Genomic DNA, 25,117 nt, shown 5'->3' with positions numbered 1-25,117 from the left:
TGTTATATGTGCATCACTCATACTGAGGTCTCTGCAGCTGCTGTCAGGAATTTATTAATGTGCAAATGGTCATTACGCTTGAACTGTCTCTTTCCACTTTTTACTTTGCATTTTGAAAGTTATCTGGGAGTGAACCTTTGCCTGTGTCTGCATTAAATGCAGCTAACCAGTCTCTGTTGGAGCTGCACACCGCATTGGAGTAAAGTACTTTCTCAGCTAAAACTATGCTATCCATTCTACCATCTCCTCCATCCTGCTGCAAGTATATTGATAAAAATGTTTTAATTCCAAAACTAGAATATGTTCTGCTACTTGTTAGCCTACATTCAGCTCAAAACACATAAAACTTTCGACAGACAAATCAAGAATCTGGAGATTTGCCTTGTTTGCAGACAGTAGGACACATCATTGTGACCTACTACAGAAGACCCATTGGCTCCCCTATATTAAACTGAGCTACTGCACTTCTGGGTACACTGACATTCAAAAGTCTTATGCTGAGTTACTTCCCTCAAGTAAAAACAAAATGGTGCTTTAGAGAACAAGCCTATCACTCAGAAGTGATCAGGATGATCCACTTATTTAAACAGATCTAGATTTAAAAAAGCGATTCATAAAAAAAAAAGATTCTGTAGAACAGGAGCCACCCTATGGAGGAGGCCTTCAGACCTGAAAACTGACAGCACCTTAGACAGTTTCATGAAAAGTTTGATAAACCTCTTATTGCAAGAGTCAAAATGTACTTGCTTTTACAATACAAGTGAAAAACTGGCTTAATAATTCCATCTTATGTATATATGTTTATTGAATTATCTGACTGGAGATATATATGTTTATTCTATTTTATAGTGTGATATTATTCCATGCATTTTGTATATAATATACATATGTATATATGAATATAATACACATTCAATACAGTAACTGGTTGGATCAGTTGATGCAAGGGGAACAACCTTGACCTACAAGACCAAAGAGATTATCATCGACTTCAGGAAAAGGAGAACAAACCACCCAGTGCTCAGGATCAATGGTGAGAGTGTGCAGAGGGTTAAGAGTATGAAATTCCTGGGTGTACACATATCAGAGGATCTCTCATGGTCAGGAAACACCAGCCAACTGGACAAGAAAGCACACCAATGCCTCCACTTTTTAAGGAGGCTGAAAAAAGCTAAGCTTCTTCCTCATATTCTTTCCACGTTCTATACAGGTGCAGTAGAGAGCATCCTGACCTGCAACTTCACTGTGTGGCTTGGAAACTGTGCATATACAGAAAGGAAGATGCTACAAGGAGTGGTGAGAGCTGCAGAGAAGGTAACAGGTTCCAGTCTTCCATCGATACAACATATTTATTCTGCAAGAAGCATCCAAAAGGCCACCAAAATAATACAGCACAATACGCATCCTACGCATGGACTGTTTAACCATCTGGCATCAGGTGGTTGATACTGCAGCATCCACTGTAGGACTACAAGATTCAGTAACAGTTTCTACCCTACAGTGATTAGACTTCTGAACTCGGGCACTAGTCCCAGGGATCTGGACACATAATAAGTACATTTTTATTTATTTGTGCGATATATACTTGCATATATTCCAAGTAAGTGCAATATTTATTTATTATATCCATAGTCAATATTATTTAGCTCACTCAAGTGCAATATTATTCAAATAACTTTGGCATTTCAATCTGTAGTGTGTTTTGTGTTACTTTAAATAGGGTAGTTAATTTAACTCAGAGGAGTGTATTCTTTTCGTATATGACTATTGATAAATGTCTCTGCTCTTTCCTGCACATATTGGAAGTAGTATTGCATTTCTAGTTATGTTTATTCTTCTGCTTGTATTTGTTGTTTCACTTTCCTTTGTAATGTCAAGAATTGAGCTGATGCACACAGTTTTTTAGGCTACACGTGTGTAGTTCTAAATCTCAATAAAAGTTACTTTGACATTCATTAATTCCTACATTGTATTATCTGTAACTGTAACTTACACATATGCTTTTTACATTTCACTTGTTCAGAAATGTTTCCTTTTGCTTTCAGTTGTGCATTATTGCAGCTGAGTCATGCCTGAAAAGGATCAGTACACCAGTTTTCCTACCCAGTAAACAAATCGAAAATAAAAATAAATACAGGAATGCTTTAGACAATCTAAAATACCGAGACTCGTTTCCTTATGCCAAATAATTGGGCACTAGGGGTTGTCAACCACTATTTGGGTGAGTCGCAGGATTTCATCACAAAAAGATCATTGGGTTCTCCTGGTCAACATTTCAAACATCAGAAGTGTCTGATTCACACACAGGATACTATGCTGGACTTAGAGAAGATAGAAGAAGAGTGTGTTTTGTTTTCTTTTCACGTTTTTCCACTTCTCTGAGTCACTACAACATTGGAGGTGGCATATATAGAGATGAGGGAAGTGGATTCTTGCTCCCATCCAGGGAGTGAGCTGGGTACTACTATTGGTATTCTGGCAAAAACACAAAGATGATTATGTGTTTTCTGTCTCTGAAGTGTTACTTATGTGGGAGAGCAATGTTTTGAGACTAGGAGTTTTTGTGGTAACTAATTATGTGTCAGCCAAATGATATAGGATTATTCATAGTAGATCCAAAATATTTATTTGCTTATGCATTTACACTGAATGCTTTTTGTATAAACGTTTTATCAAGATTTTGACTAAATAGTGCCACCTGTATGCATTTACATATTCATGTCTCTCAAAAGTCCAGATTTTTGTAGACTGTCCAGATTTTTGACTCACATTTTTGGTCTGTTCCTCATGAAATTTGTGGTTCTCTGGCAAATCACTGACTATTGAAGTCACCAAATAATGACACACACTTAAATTTCAGAGTATATATTCTTCATAAACTGCATCCTAATAAAAAACCTGCTATTCTAGCAACTTTCTAAGCAATATTTAAAATCTGTTCCTATTTTCAAGTCTTTGTCTCCCATTACTTCAGGCTTTGTCCATATTTCTTGTTTGATTAGTTTGAGAGGTATATGCATACTATACACTTCTTGTATACTTAATTTGATTTTATTTTGTTCTACTTCAAGTAGTATATTGCTTATTTCTGTACAGAAAATTAGTTTTACCTACTCTTTTTGTGTATGTTTGTAACATTGTACCTAATTCAGAAATGTTACCATGACGTGTAAGCCTGGGGTACTCCTTGTGGTACACATTTCTATTTCAGACACAGCCCTACGACAGTGCACTGTAGTGGTCAGTCTCTGATAAGTAATGCAAATGCTGGCATTCTGGAGAAGTAGCATATGGTAATTAGCCATCGCTAATTATATATATATATATATATATATATATATATATATATATATATATATATATATATATATATATATGTATTTATATATATAGGTTCATAGATTGGTACTAGGCTAACTGCCCTTGTGGGCAACTTTGAGCCTAGTCATTTACTCCATGTGAGAATCAAATCCTGCACATTGTGTTTGTAAGGTAAACACCTTAACCATTATGTCAACCTCCCTCTTGGTCTCTCTCCAGAAATTCGTAAGTTACCTCAGCCGGCCATGTTAATGAAAATGCCTGAAAGCTTGTGCTGACTCATTGCTACCAGTAGGTGAAATAACTTTACATATAAGTATTTATTTAGTATTTATTTGTCTTTGTTGACCGGGAAAGTCTGACTGAGCAGAGCCCATTTTCAGTAGAAGCCTGTGGAGAAAGCTCCATTATACTATATTTATATTAACAAATGAATTTGAGACAATTCTCAAATCAAGTCAAATATCATCAGAAATACTTAGTTTAGGGATCTAAACCTCTTCTGCAACAACAACTGAAAGGTTTAGAGGACAGGTATATTTAAATACTGGGGAGTTTAGCAGACAGATATTGATGGGCAGGTGTACAAATATGTATGAGTGTGGCTTCATGTGTGAGGGTATGCAGAGAATAAGTGGACTCTGTGTTTTTTTAGTGCACCTGTGCTCAAGTGTGTGTGCATGTGTGTGTGTGTGTGTGTGTGTGTGTGTGTGTGTGTGTGTGTGTGTGTGTGTGTGTGTGTGTGTGTCTGTCTGTCTCTAGGTCAATGATTGAGTGTCCATGAGTGCAGTTGACTGGTAGGGCTGTGTGTGTTTGTGTATGTATCCATTTTGCGGGAGGGCTGTCATGCCTCCACTCTGAGACACTAACAAGCAAATCCAGCAATATTTGGATGTGAAGAGCACTTTATACTCTCTTTGTTTTGTGTCCTAAAAATAAAGTAACAAGATTTTGCAGTACTAAAGATATGGGGTGGGGTCAACACTTAACACCAGGTGTGTGTATCTGAATGTGTACATGTGTTTGGAAGAAGAAATAAGGGGGAAGGGGTTCCTGTACTAATGTGATGCATTGTTCCACCAGTAGTAACTACCACAAGAAAATACTGATTTGCACTCCCCATATTTACAAGTGATTCAGAGACATGCAAATTAGCCAATAATGAGGCCTTTCCTCATTGTGGCTAACATGTCTCTGAATCACATTTACAGTGCTTTTCAGACACAGTTCTTATCGGTAGCACAGGGGTTCTGTCTGAATCCCTGGGATTATCTTAACTATAGTTTGGGATCATGTTTCTTTGGCTAGTTTTGCTACTTTGTGGTACAACATACTAGCATATTTGCATGCGTGCCTTTCTGTTTTTTTTTTTTTTTTTTTTTTTTATGCTGACCTCGAATAATTAATTCTCCAGAGGCATTCCTTATAATTAATAGAGAGTTTGCAGGGAATGGCAGCCATTTATTCAGTTGTTGATTAACAAATAAATAAATAAATATATCTGTATATGAGTAGAGCAGAACACTTGAGCAAAATCACTTCAGTGAATTAGGATACATAATTTTTTCACCAAAACATTTGAATATCATAACAAATCCAACAAAATAATACCCAATCTGAAGTCTTAGGATCACAGAACATGTTAACCTTTGTTTAAAGGGTACAAGGTTTTTGTTCTACATGAAAATGTTGGGGCCCCCTCCCTTTCTGAGGGCTTCCATGAACAAAAGATTTGGTGTATTTTATTGACTGAATTCAGATTTACCAAATATTGATTTTGTTAGTTCTTTGTAACCTGCACATAAAAAATATATGCTGAAATTAATCCAATTACGAAAATCAGACAACACAAAAACCGGTAACCAGCAAACTCCACAAAACTGTGTACTCACAAGCAAATAAAACAACAAAATGCTGCACAGATGTAACAATGAATAGTTTTAATCCTGTTATTCACTGTGACATCTGTGCGACATTTTGTTGTTTTTATTTGCTTGTGAGTATGCCAGTTATGAAAATGTAAAAGTCAGAACAAAATGATTTGCTAGCATGTACATGAAATCTTAGGAACTTTACTTCTAGTGAAATTTTTTCAGCATGACTGCATTAACTTAAAAAAAAACTATTAAGGTAGATTTATATAAGAAGACAGAATAGAACATTATGGACTGCTACTTAAATGTACCACTGTAAATGAGTGCAGAGATATCTGTTATTTACAAATCTATGAAGGGGAGAATGTATCATGTAGAACAGAAATAAACAAATAATGGCATTTTCTAACTCCAGACTGAATCCCAAGTCCAAACTGCTCCAAAATAGAAAGTGATAGCATTCATTTAAAAGCGAACAGCTAACTTTTATAGACAGCTTTGATTCAGCAAGAAGTAAAACACTGGGTATAAACAGTGATATTAGTAATGTCTTCTGGTATACTATGGAGATTCCATTAAATTAATTAATGCTTAGAATCCATGGAGCAATGTCCTCTCCTGACTCTACAGTCAACATTGCAATACCAGTACTGTTGCCCTACATACAAACATATGTTGTTAGCCTGAATACTATAGGTTACCAGTCTCGGGGGTGACATTTAAGATTTGAGAATTCATTCTCTGTACAAAGGAGATACAAAATAGTTATTCATGAAATATATTGCAAACACATCATCTAAATTATAATTTGACTTGGAAATGCACACACTGCTTTACAGCACTGACAAACCACCAAACATGCACCTGGCATGGAATCTCAAGAGCAAATAAATCATTCAGAATGGATTACCAAATGTAAGGCAAAGATTATTTCAAGGGAAGAGACAAGATATAGCACTACCTTTGGTAAAAGACTTGGTATTCCATGTTACCATAGAAATAGATCTCAGGATGGCATAAGATGTTAAAATACTTATCAGTTACCACAAAACAGATAAAAAAAATTAATATTGCTACTTCTTAATGTGAAAAACTTCCGCAGTGGTGCAGTGGTAGCGTTGTTGCCTCACAGCAAGAGATTCTCCCATTCGATTCTTGGTTGAAGTGTTTGGAGTGCCTTCTGTGTGGAGTCTGCATGTCCTCCCCGTGGTTAGGTGGGCATTCGAAAGACTGCGTAAATGGGCGTGCCTTCGTTGAAGGTTGAACGTCGAGCTGGCACCTCGGCATTCATCAGAATCTACTGCCAATCATTAGCAGACCAGAGTTCCGCTGTGGCGACCCCTAACTGGGAAAAGACGAAAGACAACAACTTCTTAATGTGAAACCCGAGAGCACCAGATTTCGGGAGCTGTAAGCATTTATTGAATGACTATGTACCCATGAGATTGCAATTATATGCATTTTAATTGATTTTTCCAGTGTGATTTCTGTAATCATATGAGCTGGAAGCAAATTAAATTTAAGGGCATTGTTTTCAATTGATAGTCATGCAATCAGCCAAATCATTCTTAGCTAACTGTATGGAATAATCATTTGACTGTGGTGATGGGGGTGGGGGTGGTAGAACAGAATTGGATGTAATTTTCTGTCTACAGAACAGAAAGTGGGTAAGAAAGAGATAGGGTCATACTGCAGATATTTTGGGGTGTTTCAGGGTGATCTTGGATTAAAATCATGTTAAATGTTTGCTTGTCTGTTCACTGGAAAACTATATGAATGAACTGGTCTGAAGATTATTTATAGACATAACCTAGGCTATAGGTATAGGTTATAAAACAAAGTAAGAATTATGTGTTTAGAAAAATTGTTTCAAGAAAATAAAGACAAGGAACTGATATTGACAGAATGCTAAAGAAGGGGATTTGTTGCAAACTTACAGGAGCAGCAATGGCAGAGTAGCATTAATGTTGTGAGGTGAAACGCAAGTGACGGCTTCAACAAACATAAGCAAAACTGATAAGAAAATAATATAAGTTAGTTTGACAATGTAAGTTGTCAAACAGGCCAGCTGTCACTGAACTAAAATAACAGTAGAGGTATAATTAAACACTAGACAGTTAAACATGCGAGACCAATTAAACAATTGGGACAAAAGTTGTGTTACACTCGTTTTCTTTTTTTCTTAGCAAAAATCAGGGATTGCAGTCGGCAGCTAAGCTTGTAAATGTATATGTACAGATGGCACATTTAGAGTAAATTTAGAAATATTTTACAGTTTCAAAGGAAATAAAGTCAGCACTAAGTAGATCAAGCTACTTGCAAATGCTATAATGTATAATATACAGAGCTTCTTCTTTTGTAATATATTTACTTGTAATACAGTGCCATTCAAAATAAATCATTATTTATTTAAAGCTGAAAGCTCAAATCCTTAACACCAACACACAGACACATACACACATACAGTAAATATGTACATGCTGTAAACGTTATGTATGTTCATTATAGCTAGCAGTACTCAGCTCTTATTAATTTAAGTCATCATATGCATGCAGACTGCTTACTAATAATGTGAACTACTCATTAAAAAGTTAAATTATATTATTAATTATAACTCAGAGAAATGTACAATATTGGATAACTAAATGCTAACCTTTACTTTATCTTTAGAGCATAGGTAAGATGTTTCAAGCATAGTAAGACTGAATGGTCAGTGAGTACGCTCCTTTGCCTTTTCTGTACTGCACACTGTAAAATGATTCCATTTATTTTCATTGGTGTCCTTAAGTATCATTTTATTTAGCTAGTTGGAAGTAATTGTATATAATATATTTTAGTTGATTAAGTGTGAGATTTGTGTTTTTTCATCAAATGTGTCAGCTACATTGCACTTATGTCATATATTTTCTTGTTCAGTTGTGTAAAATTGTAATACTTGCATTTTGCACTGAAGCTTAAGCTTTTCTCCCTGGCTGTCACTGAAAATAGAAGAAAATCAAAATGAACATCCCAGGAAACAAAACATACATAAATATTTACCTTTATGTATGGTTGACTAGTTGGCTGGGTTGCCTTCTGAACAGTGCTTGCACGTCCTCCCTGTATTTCTATGGGTTTTCTCTGGGTGTTCCTGTTTTCTCCTGCTTTCCAAAGACATGCAATACACTACGTTGACCAGAGGTGGGAACGTGCATGTTTGTGCTCACATACACTCACTTGCATACAAATGCCATGCACCCCTATTTGCAATTTAAAGATGTCCAATGTATCAATGTATTTGGAATATGGAAATAAACTAGGGCATCTTATATAAAACCACACCGATGGAGAAAACATATGCAGGCTCTGCAGAGAAGGCATCCCAGCTGAAAACCACAGGAAAACTAAGCACAATAAGGTAGAAATGGTAACTGCTGGGCTACTGAGCACTCAGTATGCCTTAAATACACTGTTTGGCCCTGCATCAGCAAACAATGCTGGGAAGTAGTTTATAGACTTGATAAGATCATTGTAGGTAACTTATTTCAGGTCCTTACTACTGTGATTAAAACAAAACTTCTCTCTCTAACACAAATTCAACCCACTCAAGATCATATGGTTATCTGTAGGTTCATAGGTTAGTATTAAGCTAATTGCCATTGCGAGCCATTTTAAGCCTAGCCAGTTATCCCTTGTGAGACTCAAACCCTGCACCTTATGCTTGCAAGGCAAACACCTTAACCATTAGGCCACCCTCAGTATCAATGTTCTTTAGATAAACCAGTTTATTAACATTGAATGTTATGGAATCTCATTATCTCTGTTTGGAAGACCCAGCATCATTGAATTAAATGAAAGAAAACTGAACTCTAGACTGAAGAGTATTCCTAGCTTCCATCCTCTTTTCCATTGAGAACTATTGGACATACCTGTTTCTTTGGCTTAAAGGAGCAATGCATCTTGGTAGACAGCTTCCTTAAAGGATTTGTTTCAAATCTGGCCCATTGTCAGTTATATAATAGGTAGTCATGGTAACAGTCATTCTTAAAATTGTGTCACAGACTCAGATTTTTGTAGATTCATTTATATATTGCTGTGAATGGCTTAAAGGGATGGCATCACCTTTCTGTACCTGTATGTTTTTACTCTTTTCCATTTCAAGTTATACTTTAAATCTCTATTGGTGATTTATTTGGCAAAATAAAAAATGTTGCATTCTGCTTTTTGATGCCATAGTCTAACTTTTGTGTTGTGGCTCTCCATATAAACATACCTACAAAATGATGCAATAAAAAGCTACAGGTAAGGATTTACATAGAGCAGCAAAGCAACCTGTGTCATATAAATAAGTAACTTCATTTGAAAAGCACATGCTTGCAATGCGGTTTCAGTACTACATTACATATGATAATTCTCAAAGTAAGGTTTTCCACCTGCAACATATAGCTGATAACATGACTTTCCAATATGTACGCCTTCTTTTTTGTATTTAGCATGCAAATATTGCAGAATACTCACTAATTTAGGTAGTGAGGTATTACAGGTTTAACCTATCATGATCCTTACTATAAATACATACATAACTAAATAAATAAATAGCATGTTTTTACAACAAAGATGTGTAATTTAATTTACTACCTAGTTATTATGGCCTTCAGTGAAAATGAGCTCTTGTGACCCAGTCAGACTTTCCCAGTAAACAAATATCAATAAATAATGAGTTGTTCCCAGCTTATGAGATTCTTACTCACATTTTTGTCAAAAAGGTGTTCCAATATATTTAACACTTTGCATCTACATGTCTAATTACTTTCTCTGAAATCTCACTAATGTTGCATGATTCTCCTTGTTATATTTTCCAACATATCCATCTGTAATTAAAATGAGGATTACAGACTGAGGCAACCAATTTCAAAGTTGATGTTGCAATTATACAATAAAAATTAAAGAATGCATTAGAACATCTTGATCTGTACATCTTATGTAACAACTCATAGCTTACTAGTTTTCTTGAACTCTGCACCCTGCATTTTTATTCATGTTTTGCTTTCATTTGGATGAATAACGCTTATATGGCAGTGGAAGAAGGTTCTATATAAGAGATAACATAATGTTTCCAGAGCTGGATAATGCTCAGAGAATAGCAGACATAGAATGTGCCACCTTTTACCTTAAGGATGGAGAAAAGAGGTTCTAACCATACTGACATTATATTCAAAGCCCAGAACCTGAGGAATTATGAAAAACACATGGGGAAATTCAATTCAGTAAACTAAGTTTTCCAGTGTTGGTGATAGGAGGCTTTTTCCCATTGCACCTGGCCTATGGCAAGCTACACTGATGCTTCTGACATGAAGAGAGACAAAACAACAGCTCTAACACACCACATTATGCACACAACTATACCTCTCAATAGTCCCTGATGTTGCTCTATCCCTCCTTATCTCTCCTTAAATGATGATTTGGGGAGAAAAGGGGGGTGTTTTACACTAAATAAATAATGACAACAATGACAATAATTGAGTAATAGATTTATTTTACTTTAGAAATGTATTTTAATGCACATTCTCTAATTTTGTCAATTTCTCAAGTTAGTAGTAATATTTTAAATAGTTGCCCTGATAGTCCCTGAATATTTCTGGATGGATCCCATTCAGAAGCTTGACTCTTCAGAAAGTCAAACCCCATATGATCAACGTTTCAAAAAGTTGAAGCTTTTGAATGGAGATCATGGTGCAGTGGTGAAAGGGAAAGTTACCCTTTTCCCCACTGTAGTACAATCTCCGAGTTGGTATATATCATATGCAGGGGGTGTGGGGGAGTGGAAGGGGTTTTGTCCTCCCTGCAAAAATGTATATTTTTGTTGTTTTCTGAAGTTTGACTTTTAGTTACTCATATGGTCTTAACCATTTGAAATTCAACTTTTTGAAAAGTTCACCTTCTGAATGGGATCTTTCTGGATTTGTCCCTGATTCTGGAGGTAAGAGGCTTAGAGCCAGACACACAACTACTAAGGGAAATGATATATATAGCCAAAATGAATGCTTTATTGTGCCATGACAATAGTGCAACACTTCATACTGTGAGTAAATTAATTCAGAGTAACAGACTTGAGGAAAGTCCTCTTCACATAAGGGTCCACAACTTCCAGTGTTTTAATATTAACATATATTGCAGTGTAGACAACCCAATAGGGTCTAAGGACATGAGAGAAGTGAAACAAAAGAGGGTAAAGATGAAAATGATACAATAATGACAATGTATTTCTGTAATAAGCAGTGAAAATAAGAGATGCTGGGAACCTCAGATGTTTTTAATAGCTGAGATAGGAATGCCAAAACGGCTGTGTGTGGTAAATATATAGCTGAGATAGGAATGCCAAAACGGCTGTGTGTGGTAAATATAAGAAAATGACAAACATGAAAACAGGATGGAGTTGCAAGAGATGCAAGCAATATCTAGTAATACAGATAGGAACACCAGTGAATAAATAAAGGAAACAAAGTGTTACAAACACACACACACACACACACACACACACACACACACACACACACACACACACACACACACACACACACACACACACACACTAAGGCAGAGCAGGAGTAAGGATGTTTCAAAGAAAAGAGTGACATCATAGACAAGAACAACTATCTAATGTACGTTATGTATGTTGAGGAAAGGAAACAGCACTACACACAAGTAATGAAGATTTCAGAACAGATGTGTTGTAAACGTGTCTGTTTACAGAAAAGATGATAAAACTGGAAGTTTGCAGTACAGTGTTGCCAGTTAGGACATACACATCAGCTCAGATACTCTTCCTTAATGCCAGGTGACAACTGTAATAGCAAGGAGAAAGAAGACCCCCTACAGACTAAATCAAAGTGTGCTGAGTGGTGAAAAAATTACTTTGATAGGATGAGTTTAAACCGGATCTTAATGTAACTGATTCATAAATATTAGCACAATGGGAATAATACTGATGCACTCTGATGCAACCGAACAAGGCAGGATAATCAGTTTGACCTATCTAATTTCCTTTAACACATTTAAGTGACTTTCCACACATGACCTGAAAAGAAGCTGCCCATCCTGGAATTAGGGACAGATTTGATTATACAGGTAAAGAACTTTTCCAAGTCAAACAATAAAACTGATGTCTAAGGCCATACTAATCACTTACCTAAAGGTAATTAAAAAGTGAGACAAGGCAGTGGGGCTAGCTGATAGGATGTTATTGAGCTCAGGCTGTGATATGACCAGATGGACATGGCCAGTAGTAATATGTATGTATAATCAGTCACAAGGTAATACTTGTAGCACACTGTCTTATTTTTATTTACTTGCTAACTGGGTAGCTGAGCTGATCTAAGGACTGTTTTCAGTCACATCCTGGGACATTCAGCAAGGCAATACAGAGGCAAAGCAATACAAGACCAAATAAATACTGACATTTTTATAAGCAGCAATAAAAATGGTTCACAGCAACTGAGTGAGGGAAGAAGTTAGTCTATTTTAAAAAACATACAAAAATAATCTAAATGCTTAGTATAATTTATACCAGATAAGATGAACAAGACAGAGATAGCTCCATTGTGAAAGGGATTAACTAGATAAGGGATAAGTGCCTGGCTGTCCTAAAGTAATTCAGGCTCTAGAATAAACAATTTCACCCAAGCAGTGGCAATCATTGGTTTTCACAAATGTTGTTTATATGTATGTATGTATGACATTTGTTTAGTTGAATGTTGTTTTTATCAAGGAGAAAAAAGCCACACACACACACACACACACACACACACACACACACACACACACACACACACACACACAAACACACACACACACATACACGCACATGCACACAGTTTTTTTCCATACAACATTAAGTGACTAGGACATTAAGCGAACATCGTATACTTTACATTGTGTGTCGTATAACATCCTTCTGCACAATGTCTGACACAACAGACATCTGCATAGTATAGTACGGATATATATGCAGTTGGATGTTGTGCAGAAGGACATTAAGTGACACACACCTGTATAAAGATATACAGACTACAGATACTATAAATACATTTCAGATCCACAAAAAACATATTTTTTCTAATACATCCACATGCTGGTAACTAAAGATTTGGGAAGGCATACCTAATGTGAACAGAATGGTAAACAATAAAATTCCCTTATAAGCACAAATATCAATATGGCAATCAAAGTTTGGTAGTCTCAGAGAATGTTTTTGGTGTTGGAAGCATAGGGGAGAGTTCGATTGGTCCAGTTAACAGAGAGGATCAACCGGTAGTTAGAAAAAAGGAGCGCATCCTGAATACACATGGTTTGGCTTTTGCTGAGCCTAGTGGCAGTAGTCAAGGTATGATACTGCGCCCTTTCCCCATACATGTGACTCACAGGGGAGGTGGGAGGGCGAGGTCTATGAGCAGAGGGAGGCAGAAGAGGAAATTATCTGCGGAGTCCCAGAGCAATCAAAATCTCAAGAGGATGTGGGAGAGAGCAGGGACGTTAGTGTATAATTTATCCTCTAGACCTTTTACCACTGATGAAGTTGCAGCTCTTTCTAAAGGGCTTTTTTTTATTCCTAGTTGTACTAGTGATTTATGTTTGAAATTAGAATTTAAAGACAGTAATTATGTTTCTAATAGCAAACACTTCAAGAAACCTAGTTGGTATGTTCCAACTGTTCCAACACTTGTGGCAGCATTCAGTGAAATGGTTGAAAATGATTTATATAGTATGGAGAATACGTCTGATAAGCGGTATAGGAAGAAAGGGAACTTAACTTATGCACAGAGAAGAGCCCTGGAAGGGCTAAAGAATGACACCTCTATTATCATTAGACCTGCTGATAAGGGAGGTGCCGCTGTGATTATGGACTCTATATTTTATGATGATTCCATGAAGTGTATGTTAGATGATCAGAGGTTCTACTGTGCCATAGGTGTTGATTGTGTTATGTCTCACATCAGGATGATAAATGAGATGTTGGAAGATTTACTTAAGAGCCATGTTATAACTGAAGAGCTCTATTTGTTGGTCAGTGATCCCCTCATACCTGTGATACAGGGGCTGCCCAAAATGCATATAGATTGTATTGTGCCACCTATGAGGCCCATCGTCGCAGGCAGAGGTTGGTCTACTGATCCATTCTCAATATATGTGGAGAAGTTTTTGCGTCTGGTAGGAGATACTAGAATCCATATTTTAAAGGATACTAAATTTTAATTGGATTTGTATGAATGTATGAAGGGAGTATCTGTGGATCTTCCTTATTTGATGGTTACAATGGATGTACATTCTCTTTTTACAGTGATTCCGAATAGAGAAGGGGTTCTGAGGGTCCATGACTATCTGAAGAGAGAGTCAGGCTTGAGTGATGTTAATGTGGATCTTTTGGTGTTATTTTTGGAAGAGATACTGGAGAACAATATATATTTTTTTGGATCACAATGTTTTTTATAGAAGGATGGCATGGCTATGGGCACTTCTTGTGCCAATAGCTGCGCCAACCTGTTTATGGCTGCATGGGAGGAGGTTCATCTGTTTTCCATGCATGAGTTTGCTGTTAATGTGTTGTTCTACAGACGCTTTGTAGATTTTTTTGTATGGAAAGGATCCACAGAAGAGTTATTAAATTTCATTGATAAGGTTAATACCCTCACACCATTCTTGAATTTTAGCCATGAGTTTTCAAGTACATGGATTTCATTTTTGGATGTTTATATAGAGAGGCTAACTTGTGGGTTGTTGAATACAGGTCTGTATATAAAGCCATGTCACCAAAATGCACTTCTCCATAGGCATAGTATGCACCCTGGTTATTTGTTTGGGAACATTGTTAGGGGTCAGGTCCTAAGGACCTCTCAATACACTCCGAGGAGTGAATGTTTTGAAGAAAGGTTAACTGATTTGTGAGAAAGTTTAGAGCCAGAGCCTATAGAGATGCTGATTTAGAGAAAGGGTTGTGTGAGGTATCCACTCTGAAGGAAGATAGTGGTGCTCCGTATTTTTCAGATGTGGCAGTGGGTCCACTGAGTGTAGGACCTGATAGATTAAATGATGAGATGGAATCTGGGAATTGTTTCAGGATACCACTGTTTTATACAAAAGATGTAGGAAGTATAAAGGATGTGATTAGGTCACACTGGGGTGTCCTGACAGTTGACACTGATTTAAAGGAGTTGGTAGGTGCTATGCCACGCTTTGTGTACAAGAATAAACCTAGTTTGAAGAAAATGTTGTGTTATCCAAAGGGAGCATGGATGAACTATGAGGTCACAGGGACTGTTCCGTGTGGTAAATGTAATTATTGTGATTACATTGATACTAGTACTAGCTTTGTTCACCCTGTGTCTGGCGTTATACACAAAGTGAAGGTACATGCAGATTGTATGTTTATGCATGTGGTATACCTTGCCTCCTGTCAGTCATGTAATGTTTTCTATGTGGGTAAGACAGACAGGAGGTTGAGGGATAGGATAAGGGAGCACCTCTACCAGATCAGAATTCAGTCTACTGTGAATGCCCTTTCTAAGCACGTTCTGGCTACTAATGATGCTCAAATTTTCCATTTTAAAGTTCTTGATGAAGTATTGTTGAATTTTAGGGGTGGGGACCTAAGGAACAGAACCGAGACTCTTGAGTCTAAATGGATTGTTAGACTCAGAGTGGACTTACATCCAGGGATAAATAAGAAAGTGCCCTTGAAGCCGTTTTTGAAATCTAGGAGGTTGAAATAGATGTGTCATTGTTTGGTATGTCACTTTATATTATCAATTTTGTTTATTTATTATATGTATGAATGCATCAGATTAAATGATTTGCTTGCATATCAATTTGATATTGCATGTTATATATTTTAGATATTATATTAAGGTTTTGTATGTATGTACTAAATGTATTTTATACTTTAGCATGGCTGCTATACCTTTAAGGGTCTCACTGATCCTTTTGATTTTGGCACCTTATTTTGTTTTAAATGCACAGCTGATGAATGTGATTATATGGTCTGATGAAGCCTTCTAGGTGAAAGCGCTTACCAAGTCTGTTTTGGCCAATAAATTGTTTTTATGAGTTTATGCATCTCTCTGCAGATATTGCACACTGTATGCTGATTGCGGATGGTTGACTGAATTGATTTGGACATTCGTATGCTACGTGTAGTTTGCAGCTTTGTTTCGCTCTAGCACTGTATTTGTTTTTGATTTACAAGACTTCTGTATTGTGTGTGCTAAGAGCATTTACTCTGTGGGGAGTGTTCTTATTGTTTGACAAATATCAATATATTTGCTCTACACTCATATGATCATATTCTCAGAATACTTTGCAGAAAGGCTTGTAAAAGAGAGAAGATGTGAGTCAGAGAAGAAAACTGATCTACACATCACTGTTACCCCTACTGTTCCTCAGTCATTTTTTTCCTCCTTGTAGCATGCTAACCATCAAGGCCAGAAACTGATCAGTCCTCCTTCATCACATGGGTGACAGCTAATCATGCACCTATCATCCATGCTTAGGACATTTTTGGTTAATGGCCCTACTCCTGCTCCTGGTGGCTAATGTTGGCACGTGACTCATAAGTTGAGGATCCTATGCTCTCCCCAAGCTATTGTATCCTCCCACACAAATGCTCCCTGACAGCTACTATCATCTTAGCATCTTAGGGAGGGTGGCCTAATGGTTAAGGTGTTTGCCTTACAAACACAAGGTGCAGGGTTTGAGTCTCACAAGGGATAATTGGCTAGGCTTAAAATGGCTTGCAAGGCCAGTTAGCCTAGTACTAATCTATGAACCTATGAATCTGATTAGGATCACAGCACTTACATTGGAGTAGTCAGTTGATTGGGACCACCATCACCCTGCCCCAGACAGATAAGCATTCATAAAACACTCATTCATATCCTCTTCTGTCCAGCCCTTCCAGTTTCCAGCTGCTAATCAAGATCTGGTATTCTGGGAATGTGTCTGGAAGTTAGAATTTTATCCAACACCCAACACCAACACTCTAATAATGGGCAATTTCGACTACCCCACCATTAACTGGGAAAACTACTCATGTACCAACACTTTTGCTCAACATTTTCTGGAATTCATAAATCCAGTGTCTTGGATCAACTTATCCACACCCCCACCAGGGACAGCAATAACCTAGACCTGGTCATTACCAACATGGCTGACCGGTGTTCCACACCAGAGGTCAATTCCCCATTGGTCAGATCTGACCACAAGCTAATCACCCTGGACTTCCACATCCCGCCCCCACCTACCATTAGGGAAACCACAATAAAAATTTTCTCCAAAGCCAACTTAACGCTTCTTAAGACAGAAGTGGCAAACTTCACAACACCCATGCAGACGGACAAGTAAGATTGTTGAATCCTACACAAATGCACTTTATAAGCACTTACACAAGTGCATGGATTGTGTTATCCCTAACAGAATCAAGATGCTATCCTCCAAAAAAGGAAGCCAATCTGGTGGTCCCCTGCCATAAACAAACTCTACAACAGAAGAAAGAAACTGTTCCAAAAAAGAGTAAAATCCCATGATTGGAGGAACTCCCTGGTCAGCCTCAATAAAAAGCTGAGATCCCTCATAAAATCATCCAAATCTAGTTATGAAAACAAAATTGCCACTGATTCTAAAGACAACTGGAAAGCATTCTATAGCTATGTCAAGAATCTCAATGGCAACACTCAGATCTGCTCTGAGTTACAGCACAATGACACTAAATATACAGAACCAACTGATATTGCCAACATCCCTGGCAGATAGGTTCAGTGCTAACTTCACCCTCCTCTCACCCCCTAGAGGTCCCATCTCTATACCGAAAGAATGCAAGGTTCCTGTAGTCATGGCTGCACAGGTAAAAAACACACTTTCCAAAGCCAAGAACACAGCATCCATGGGACCTGACAACATCCCAGGCTGCGTTCTACATGAACTACAGAACGAACTGGCACCCCACCTAAGTACCATGTTCAATCATAGCCTCACCCCGGGCTTTGTGCCCACTGAATGGTGCACAGCGTCGGTTACCCCACTCCAGAAAGGGGGAGCCATCATGGACCCCAGAAACTACCACCCCATTAGCCTGATGAGCCTGGTCTGCAAGGCCATGGAACGTATCATCATGGAACTTATAAACAAAGACACTGGTAATCTCCAAACTCTGGACCCCACCCAGTTCAGGTTTGTAAAAGGCAGATCATGTCTCCTAAACCTGATAGACTTCTTTGAAGCAGTCAACAAAGCCGTAGACGAGGGTAAGGTGGTTCACACAGTCTATCTAGATCTCGCCAAGGTTTTCGACACCATCCCCCACTCTGGAATTATAGATAAACTCACTAAACTAGGTATAAATCCCTATGTCACAAGATGGGTTGCCAACTGGCTCACTGACAGAGCCCACACTGAAAGTAGCAGACACCAAATCTGACTTCAGACCAGTGCCAAGTGGAGTACCACAGGTTTAAGTCCTGGGTTCTCTCCTGTTTGGTATCTACTTCTCTGAAGTACAAGCTAACACAGAAGATCTTTGGCTAATGAAGTTTGCAGATGACTCCAAACTAGGAGCCATAATCGAAACTCCTAACGATGTGGACATCCTACAAAAGGGCCTCACTGAGACAGATGTCTGGTGTCAAAGCCATGACCTCAAGCTCAATGCCAAAAAGTGCATTGTCATCCCCCTTTGGTAAAAACTCTGTACTCATGAACTACCACATAGGCAGTAGTCTACTTAACACCGAAAGTATGATAAGAGACCTTGGGACACAGGTGGACAGTAGTCTCTCCTTTGATAATCATACTGTCACAGTAGTCAGGAAATCCTTCTACGTGGCACACCTCATCACAAAAGGTTTCTCATCCAGGAAAAAAGAGGTCATTGCTCCCCTTTACTCATCACTCATTAGACCCATTATAGAGTACAATGCCCCTTTTGGTATGTACCTCACAAGACATCTACAACAACTGGAAAGGCCTCAAAAATACCTCACAAAGAGGATTACCGGCCTCAAACAGATGCCCTATGCAGACAGTCTCAAAAACCTCCATCTTTACTCCATCGCATATCGCCTACTCAGAGGCAATCTCTGCCTAACATACAAAGCTATGTCAAACCCAGAGCTGTTGTACATGCTCCAATTAAAGAAATCCCAATCACTCCGAGCTACACCCTCTAGGGACCTAAACCTTGTCACCACAATAAACAGAACATGCTGGAGGGATAGATTCCTGTCCCAGAGATTTCCCATACTGTGGAACAAACTACCTAGCTATATCAAATAAAGTTCCTCATTAGCACTCTTCAAGAAAAATCTTGATGATTGGATGAGAAATAGGAAATTCACTCCGGGGATCACTTCTGCGGCTCTGCTAGACAGGGGCACAGGAAAATAATTTTCTTGGGTGGCAAAAGCCAGGGTACCTTTTTGGCTAGGCTTATATAGGCCCTAGGGCCAATAGCCTAGTACCGTCCTATGAACCATTTATGCTCAAGAGCCAGGACTAATGATCCAGTGTCATTGACTATGGGAATCCTACAGCTGTAATCTTAGTCCAGAAAGAAAGAAAGAAAATAAAAGAAAATTCTGTCTATTATATTTTACCCTATATTTTTAGTATGTTCCTCATAATTTTTTTCTGGCAAATCATTGAGGACTGAAGTCGTCATATAATATTTGTTATTTAAGTTTCAGACTTCATATCCTTCAGAAAGTGCATATTAATACAAAAATGCTATTCTAGCACTTTCTAAGTTTAGAAGACCAAATTTTAAACATTGTCCCTATTTTTGCACATTTGTAACCCCCCCCCCTTATATTTTGGCTTAGTCCAGATTTCTTGAGCTACAGGTTGAGAGGTATGATTTGGAGATGGATGCACAAATGTTAAAGAACCCAAACATATACTCCATTTATAAAGGCATGCTGATAAGGACTTGCAAAACACCACAGGATACAAATTCAGGCTTGCTTACAAAGGGACAAGATATGATAAGTGGCAGTCTCCTGCTCTTAAGTTATATGCTTTTCTATTTTTCTTATGGCAAAGAATGTGGAAAATTTCATATCAGAAACTGAGAAATAGAACAGAACACTTTTAGGATATTTAAGGTTTACTGCAAATATGAATGCATACATGAGCTAAATCTGTTGATCTCAATCTAAGCTAAATTGCAAAACCACCAAATAATGCCTGCCCCGTGTAGTATACTTTCCACTATTATCGGAATTAGATTGAATTGCTTCTCCTGTCATCATTCTCATCACTAAGTAACGGTAGAGTTTAGTAGCATTGTAGTGGATTGCAGTTGTTGTGATTTAGTTTCATCCACAGCAGAATGGGTGTGGTTTTATTAACTTAACTATAGGTTGTTAACTTTTCCATTTCCTCAGACTGTCTTATCCTGTTACTGATATTCAGAAAAATATAAAACAAAAAAATGAATGGTAAAAAGCTAAATATATTTTTAACAGCCTTTTGTCTGTACTTTTATATGTCTGCCACTTAATAACATAACTGTCTCTCTCTTTCTCTCTCTCTGCCTCTCCACATCTGCTTTTTTTGTCCGTCTCTCTCTCTCTCTCTCTCTCCTTTCCTGATTTTATTATCTATATACTGATTTCAGTGTTATTACAGGGCCCTTTTCCAATTTATTTTTAAAACATCACAGCAGGCAGGGGTGAATATCATATGAACTGGGCTCTTCAGACAAAGACACCAATGATGGGAAATAGCACCCTGACCATTTACCATAATGCTCTGTTAAGCCACCAAATAAAACCCTCACAGATTTTACTCTAATTACTGCAAAATGTATAATGAGGCAGTTGTTACTCACCTCTTCTGGCAAGCATTGTTTTGATGATGTTCTATGTCTAGCTATGTTATTCTAACAGTATCAAGTTATGAATTATTTAAAGCAAATGACAAGACATTATGGTTAACAGAGAAATCATTTTGTTGGTATTTACTGCTGTAAATATAAATCCACTCACTTTTTTGACGGTTGCCTAAAATGTTACAAAAGCATCTTGACAGAACAATATTTCTGTATCTGTACAAATGTCAGTATGCAGTTAATGTCAGTGTAAACTGAAAGAAATTTGGCTATATCATATTCAGCAAATCTTTATTCATCTAACTTGAAAACTGATATTCAGGAAAGACAAAAATGACCTAAGGCATAGTTCTGTATAAAAACTATGTAAAATGAAATCCTGACAGAATGCACATATAAAATGCACAATTAAAAGATGCAAAGATGCAGTGCTGCATACTAATTTGCTATTTGACAAATGCGTACAATGTAATAGACAAAGTATTGACACAGATCAAAACAAAGTGCTACTATAATATTGCAAATGCAACCACCAGGGAGACTTGCTGAAGCAAAATTATGGTGACAAGGTCAGAAGCAGGAAGAAACAGGACAAGGTTTAATCTTTACTGTTAGATAAAAGGACAGATATGCCTGCAATGCAAAACGGACATTCACTTTTAATGAGTGAATGTTTAAACCTAGAACTTGCAAGTAATGAACCATGTACAGTTTTGTATTTCTCTGTAACCTAGACTGTATTATGTCTATATATATATATATATATATATATATATATATATATATATATATATATATATATATATATATATATATAGATAGATATAGATATAGATATACAGAGAGAGAGGGATGGATAAAGTCAGGGAGGGAGAACACATGACAGATGTAAGGTGAGACATAATGAAAATGACATAAATTGCTAATGATTTGCTGTCAGTAGGTGAACATATGTATGTTTTCATTTTATCAACACAGCTGTTTGGTTGACCCCTATTTATCCATGTGATGCTTTTATTGTGACATACAGCAGGTAATATATATGAGTGGAAATATATTTTTTACGTCATTAGGTAAGAATAGCTTGTTTTTTTTTTTTTTTTTTACTGATTAAGCTACATGTCCTTCTGAGTGTCTGCCAAGCAGTGTGTCTGGCCAATAAAAAGAAGCAACACATACAACTGAAAAACATAAATTGCAGTCATGGACTGTACAGCACCACCAGAGAAAGGACAGCACCTTAGAAGTAAGGAACAAACCTTTACTCCCAACTTACCTTAGCAGTGGTATTTTTCTAGGCTACAGGTGGATTGTTTTTTCTTTTTGAGATATGCACCATTTTTTTTAATCAGTACACTCTGAGTCATATCTTTTAAACAGCAGTGCTCCTTATCTGATTAAATGAATTAATTACCAGTTTACATGGTCTTACTAACATATAACATTCCCCTAAACTGGTTCAGCCATCAGTTAAGACAAAGTAGTCCAACAGATATGCCTTTGCTCCATTACCTCACTGCAACAATACTGCTAAAGTTGCAACAAGGACACTTTAGTTCTTACCTTGTATGGTGATAAACTGTAAAATACTTTTCTTGGTTCTCCAAATAAAGGTTGCTATTTTCCTTCCTATTTTAAAAGTCTCATGAAGAAAGAAAAAAGTGAAACAAAAGCCAAAGAAAAACTTAAATGTGCTTGGTTCCTCTTCGGTCCATTAAGGCTGCTGGACATGAATGAACAGCACATACAGTGAGCTATGCCTCTGTAAGGCAACAGTTAGAGGAAAGAGGGGAGTGGCTGAGAGGGATTCTCTCTCTCATTTCTCCCCCTCCTTTCTTCTCTTCTCGGAGTCATTTAGCAGTACAGGCACAGTAACTGCTTCTCCTACTGTACGTCTCCCTCCTCCACTCCTGCTAAATGCAAACCACAGTTACAATTAAAGGGAAACATACACACTCCTGCTCTGTATCCTATGCATCACAGACCTGTGGGAAAGGAGCCACTGTCTATGCACATGTGATAGCTTGCAACTCCATCAGCTGAGCCCTGGGCATGGTTTGTACAAGCACACATTCTTTGAAAAAAAAAAAAAAAACAATGTAAATGATTGGTTAGGTATTCAAAAATATAGCTCAAGTTTGTCTTTGTTTTAATTTTGCTGTGTAACTTACAATCTCACTAGCTTGTAAGAGGCCAAAGCAAGGAAGCTTGTGAATGAAATGAAAAATATAATTAATGGAAATGTGTTTTTCTTCTTAACAACCATACAGTATAGCAAACATCTGGCTCAATTACCTTCACAAACTGGCTTTAAAACTATATGATAACAATCAAGTTGCCCTCTAGGCTTAAAACTGGACATTGTAGACATGCAACATGAAATATGCAGTGAGAGACCTAACTGGAATTTTAAATCTGATGTCATGGCAATTGTCTTCTGTTTTCAATAGTTGTAGACCACGACTTGTTTTATGCCAATTTTCATTGGTTTCATTTTTATTTTCTGGATGAATACCCTAACATGATTGATTTACCTGTTTTCAGACAGCATGGGACGGTACAGTTTTGCAAACATGACAGTGATGCAATAGGATTACATTCTCATGAACAAGAAATGATGTAAGTGTGGGTCTGGTCGTCTAGTTGTTTGTAAATCTGGTAATTAGAATGAGGTACCTGCTGCAAAGCAGACTGTTTCTGGTAGAAATAGAGCTTCTGTTGGAAAAGTGTCATGTCAGCAACAAAAAAGAAAAAAAGCAAAACTGCAGGCAAAAATATTTCACAAAATGTATTACTGAAAATTTTAGCATTAAATCATTTCAAAATTATATCAGTTGACATCTTACAACCTCAGCTAATTAAAAACAAGAACGATAACATGACTGCAAACGTTAAAGTGTGTGTGTCTGTGTGTGTGTGTGTGTGTGTGTGTGTGTGTGTGTGTGTGTGTGTGTGTGTGTGTGTGTGTGTGTGTGTGTGTCTGTGGGTGTCAGTGTTTATGAACCTGAAACACTGACAAGTGTAAATTCAAACAGTACAAACATCATTTTTGATTTGGTAGACCCTTTCCAAATAAAATGGTCCAGCACCATGATAAGAATTATTGTTAGAGTGTGCCACAATTTGGGATTAGAAAAGCAGGCAAGACCCGCCCCCCCCCCCCCACACACACACACACACACACACATATGCCGTACTTCATTTTCCTACAATAAACCCCTTATAAAGGACCTGCCTAGCTCACATCAGACTATAGGAGCAATTCCATTTTCATGTGTTCATAGCGATATATATATATATATATATATATATATATATATATATATATATATATATATATATATATATATATATATATTCAGGCATTTAAATGTAACCATTTGAAAGTAGCCTAAAGCTAACAAGTGAAAGCATTGGTGCATGGGAAGTATGATGATGGCCAATGGACTTCTCTCAAAGTGTATCTGTGATGGTAGAAAAAAGGGGCATATCATTACCCACAGTAAGAGACGAGCTTCCTATAGCAGGATCAGTGGATGCCTTGATATGCAGCTGTGATAATGGAAATGAGGCTCTCTTCAGACTGACACTTCACAGGAGGTGAGTTTGATGCATTCCTTCTAGCTGAAGTAGCAACAGTGATATAAAGGTGATTTCTACTGTCAGTGAATTCCAGTGAGTCATGGTACATATCTGAAAAAAGATACATTGCATATAATCAGACATTCTTAGTTTCTTCTCATTGTCCCGGCAAGTTAAGTGTTATGCAGTTTGCATGCCTAGTGTTATCACACCACATTCCTCATTCTCTGTGACTCAGACTCAGTCTGTAGACTAGCCTTATTTGTCAATAAACCTTTCATTCTCTGCTGCTGTCTTCATGCATCTTATAAGTCCCTCCCATTAATAAAATATCTGACTTCTAAGAGTGTTGTCACTGCAGATATTCCAGTCAAGTGCTAATGTGAAGGTGAAATTCATTCGATGCCCTTTAAGCTTCATGGTGCATATGGCAGAATATTTGATGTCTTTTCTGTGACAGTGTGAAATCACACTGCTGAAAAAATAT

General features: G+C 37.4%; 1 protein-coding gene across 2 annotated transcripts in view; it reads right to left on the bottom strand.

The window, feature by feature from the left end:
* The window catches only part of VWA5B2 (von Willebrand factor A domain containing 5B2), a 1,682,718-nt gene extending 1,659,913 nt beyond the window's left edge, over window positions 1-22,805 (bottom strand). For both annotated transcript variants that reach the window (XM_044070629.1, XM_044070630.1), the window contains exon 1: window positions 22,612-22,805. The gene's annotated coding sequence lies outside the window, so the exon portion shown is untranslated. The remainder of the gene's footprint in view (window positions 1-22,611) is intronic.
* Window positions 22,806-25,117: the final 2,312 nt, after the last annotated feature.

Source organism: Protopterus annectens, chromosome 4.part1 (genome assembly GCF_019279795.1).
Source record: "Protopterus annectens isolate FY-2018-M chromosome 4.part1, PAN1.0, whole genome shotgun sequence".
Lineage (NCBI taxonomy): Eukaryota > Metazoa > Chordata > Ceratodontiformes > Protopteridae > Protopterus > Protopterus annectens.
This window is presented reverse-complemented; position numbering and strand designations above follow the sequence as displayed.